Here is a 4,947-nt window from a genome sequence, read left to right on the forward strand (position 1 = left end):
CTTGTTGCTTCTGCCCTCCTCGACTACGGTCTGGGAGCCGACAGGAAAGTTCAACACACAGATGGCCAGTTCGCCCCTTTGTAGCATATTGAGATGAGCAGATCGCCACTGGGCTTTCAACTAAATACACAGCCACGCANAATATGCTACAAAGGGGCGAACTGGCCATCTGTGTGTTGAACTTTCCTGTCGGCTCCCAGACCGTAGTCGAGGAGGGCAGAAGCAACAAGCTTCAGGTTCAATAACCCACTTTAGAGAGAGGCGAGCTCTTCTTGGGAGGCCGTTGCATTTATTTAGCTGTTCTTCTGTTTCACAAAATACATCACAGACCTCTGTTTTTCTGCTTCCTCGTTTCACTTCCAGAAACATACACACGTTCTCTCCATAGGTTCTCTCACTGTCGCTCTACCATCCACAAACACACATGCACAAGCCACACCCCTCTCTCTCTCTCTCTTAAAGGGACAGCGATCTCATCTCACTCTGCATGACCCTAATATCATAACATGTGTGCTCTGGAGAATCACAGAACGGACGATCGTCATTATTATTATGCCGTTTAAACCAATTATTTAAATGTGTTTGTTAAATTCGGCATCATGTGAGTTGCGCTGACAGGTCCACACACTGCTTCCCCGCCCTCCTGCTGATAGTTGACGAGCGTCAAGGTCCTCAACCCCCCCCGTTGATAATTCTCGTTGGCACGCTGATAACAATTATTTTTTTAAATGGCACTTCATATCAAAAAGGTTGCCGACCCCTGATCTAGTTCATCATTCAATTCATTCTATGTTTTATGCTGTAGATTGTGTACATTACTTTTCACTTTACTACTTGTTGCACTCCTGGTTAGAAGCTAAAACTGCATTTCGTTGTCTGAGTACCTGTAATATGTGCAATAACAATAAAGTAGAATCTAATCTTGAGCAGGAACAAACGTATTTACTTACATATCTGACATTAACGATTAAACACATGTGTGCATTCTTTATAAATGCAAACCGAGTCAAGCCGACTCCGGAGGTGGTGGTATGCACCTCAAAGTTGTTTGCAATCCGCCAAAAAACCGAGAGAAGAAGAAGAACAAGTCGACTCAGAGCTGTCCGACTTCAGGCAAGCTTTTTGAGACCTCCCCCGGCTGCGATCGGCTATTCTCGTCTACTTTCGAGGCGAGCCGCAGCTCGTCTCAAACAAGCCTACTGTCTTTTCACCGACATCTCTTCACCTGCACTAGTGGCCGTATCAAAGATGTGATTTGGTCAGATGTCGATTAATTGCAACAGTGTAGGGTTATAGACGTGCTCCCCTTGTCACCTCTCACTCTCGCGGAGAACTGCGCACAGCAGCTGAGGCCCTCTGGGCGGGTCCCCCTGCGCAAGGCGGGGCCCAATGCAGTCTGCGTGATTGGCCTGTCGGGAGGGGCGAGCATGGGAGTGTGTGTCTGTCATCATAATCAATGTTTATAGTGAAAAATGTGTTATTGATGTTTCTCACATAGTTTGATATTTACAGTCAAATCTGATGAACTGACAATCTATTCTCAGAATAATACCATTTTCAGGTAGCGCTGCACAACTCTGAGAAAGTGAGTGATAAGGATCGTGATGATCAGTGTGATTCTTTATGAGGATCTTTACCAAACAAATATGTTGTTTTACGTCTACAGGATATCATCTGTATATCGCTGCAGCTCAGCCTTTATGTATTCGCAGGTTGAGCCTCTGAACACTGTCGTGCTTCATGGGATTGGAATATTGCACTACAGTCCATATTACCTTTAGATTTGAACAACATTTTTGAACCATTGTGGAGCCCTACTATCTCAAGCTGGTGGTTTTGTGAAACAAGAAAAGCACAACCAAAATCTTTGCGCACACACGGGGATCTGCCGTTAGTTTGGGTTTGTCAGAGACCATTTCTGACAGCTGGCTGGAGCACATGCACACACAATGTTATTAATGTCCTTATTTCCTCCACATACACTATTGTTAAAATGTCTAAAACTAAAGTGCTAAACATTTCTGATTCCAGCTGCTTAAATATGCTATTTTAGGTGGTTAATAAATGGCCGTTAAAGCCTGTTTGACATGGCCATTTTACACTGCTTTAAGACGTTGTATGGACGGATACATATTGATTAGTGCAGATTTCATTACAAAAAAGTTATAGGAAATCGTCCTCAGCCTAATGAATGAAGCTGGTCTCCAGCACTAAACTGCGCTCAGAGCCTCTGACAACATGCTCCAGAGGACACGGCAGATACACTCAGAGGCAAGTAGCCTACTCGATCCCTTACTTAAGTCAAAGTAGAAATGTACTCGAAGTTTCAAAAGTAATAGTACTCAGTATACACAATCACCCCTTTGAAAGTACTACATTATAAAATAAATCTTTGTGTTTTAATTGCTTGGAAATAAGCGTAGTACAGTGCTTCATGATAGGTAAAAAGCAGCTAGTGAGGGTTTAATACATGGAGTAAACCATTTTAGAGTGGAGTTACAAAGTGGCATACAATAATTGAAATACTTGAGTGAAGTATGACGAATAGTACTTGAGTAAATGTACTTGTATTATATTATATACAGAGGTGGAATCGACTCTGTATATAATGTAGGGTTCAGACGCTTCATAAAATTGTAGAAAATGCAGATGATAAACAATGGATTGTACTTAGTTAAGGGACTTAAGTTAAATGTTTGCTCAGTCACACTCTCAGACACACACACACACACTTCTGAGAAATTAAATGTTTGCTCAGTCACACTCTCAAACACACACACACACACATTTCTGAGAAATTAAAGTAGCAAACTACAACCCAAATGGAATGATGAAAGAAAGGTCCAGAACATGGGCTGCTTCCCATGTTACAACAGGTCAAATAGCAATAGACTTGATTTGATTTTTGATCTACAAGTTCACAGATGCAACAAACTAGTTTTTGTTTATTTAGTACAGCTATGTATAAACCTTTAGCGGTGTTATCAAATATGTTTTGCGGCTCCAGACAAACTTCATATTGCGTCAGAGGGGGCAGATGAACAGTGAACGAAATAATGAGCGTCACACAGAGGTTTGGTTTCCTAGGCGAATATCATGATTAACTTTTATTAAAAGCATCATAGCTACAATTCATCATACATGATGTCTCCAAAAAAACAAAAAAGACAAACACCAAAAAAGAGAAAAAAACATTTACATGGTATGTCTGTAAACTTCAAGGCTAGATAAGAATTTTGAGGTAATGCTCTTCAGCTTGCTGGCTAAAAGTAACAAAAAGTCCATTTTTCAAGAAAAGTAGCTAAGTAATAAAGGTACCTGATTATTTTTAACTCTTTAACACCAGTGCATCAACAGGAACAGAGTGAGACAAAATTGATTGCAGTACGTATTTGTCATCATTTACAGTTTAGTTTTTCTATTCATACGACACTTGTGGTTATTCATATAGTGTGTTTGTGTGTGTGTTGGGAGAGTGATGTTGGAACATTCAAAAGCTGCCTTGGTTATTGCTGTCTCAGCATTAGACCGAACAGGAAGTGGACCCGGGCTCTTCCTGTCTGTCTGCTGGGCTGGCTGTGAGAGCAAATGATCAGATGACCACAGTGTGTTTGAATGCATCGTCAAATATGTGAACCACTCGAGTTGCTTGATTTATCTCTGACACTTGAACTGGCCTTGGGGAAATGGAAACAAATCAAGCACCTCCTGCATTTATAAAGTATTTAAACTGAGCTCAACTTCATAAAGAAACATGTGGATCTCCAATTCAGTGGAGAATGTGTCAGTCCTGTAAGGCCAGGTCTGGTGTCAGTGTGTGTGACTACAGAAAGTCTCCAAGACAAGGTCACTAGGGAGCAGCACTTTGAATCTACCGGGAAATGTAGGAACAAAAAAAAAACTAAAACAAAAAGGTTTTAATGTGGCAGCGACCGGGAGAATTCAACCATGTGCCTCCTTAAAGAAGAAACCTGAAACATCACATCCCTGCGGGGGCCGCCGCACTACTTCCATTTCTGCCTCGCCCTCCTCCTCACTACTCGACTCTCTTCTAAGTCGCGACCTCCTACATCACTCTACCCCCTCCTTCTCATCGCCCCTCCTCTTCACCTCTCCACTCCCTCCGCCCGTCCTCGGCAGAGGTGACTTCCTGTTGTCACTGACTTATTGTGTCACTTGGAGAGACCCGAGGAGGGATGGTGCAAAATGTGCGGAGGTGGTCTTACTATAGGTTTGACAATACTTAGGAACAAAAAAAGAAATTAACACAACTACTAAAGAGTGACAATAATAAACTGGTCCACATACCTGATACGCAGTCTCTCACCACCACACGCACACAATTCAATTTTGGTAGAGACTATACCTAGTAGTTCCCTTTTGGGAAGTCTGGGAAAGGAGACGGGAGTCTAAGGGTACAAGGTCGTCTTCGATACTAAGAATTAATACATATAAGTCATTAGCGACGACGAGAGTCTGAAGTGACCAGCAAAACGAAGGAAATTGCGGACCTGACAATTCAACAACAGCCGTCGTAGCGAAGCGTTTTTTTGCCGTAATGCAGACTGATTGTTGCAACGACGCTCTCCTTAACACCCATTACCTTCAACCTTGACAAGACAAAGTCTCGTCTCAAAATTCAAGAGTGTATAACCTTGGTCCATCTGAGACTCCTCCGTCTCTTTGGTCTGACCGGATTTGAGTCAGAAGTGTATGACTAGTATTCGGTGTGTGTGTGTGTGTGTGTGTGTGTGTGTGTGTGTGTGTGTGTGTGTGTGTGTGTGTGTGTGTTGTGATGGGGGCGTCGACAAGGACACACACCACGCGCGCGCAGTGTGACTTGGTTATGACAATGGTCAGGGTGTGACAGTCAGACTCAGAAAGGTGGCGGCGAGGAGAAAGGACAGGAGAGCCACCCTTGCGTCGGAGTGCTCCTGAGACACTTAC

Source organism: Notothenia coriiceps, unplaced genomic scaffold (assembly GCF_000735185.1).
Source record: "Notothenia coriiceps isolate Sejong01 unplaced genomic scaffold, NC01 NC01_scaffold00036194, whole genome shotgun sequence".
Taxonomy (NCBI): domain Eukaryota; kingdom Metazoa; phylum Chordata; class Actinopteri; order Perciformes; family Nototheniidae; genus Notothenia; species Notothenia coriiceps.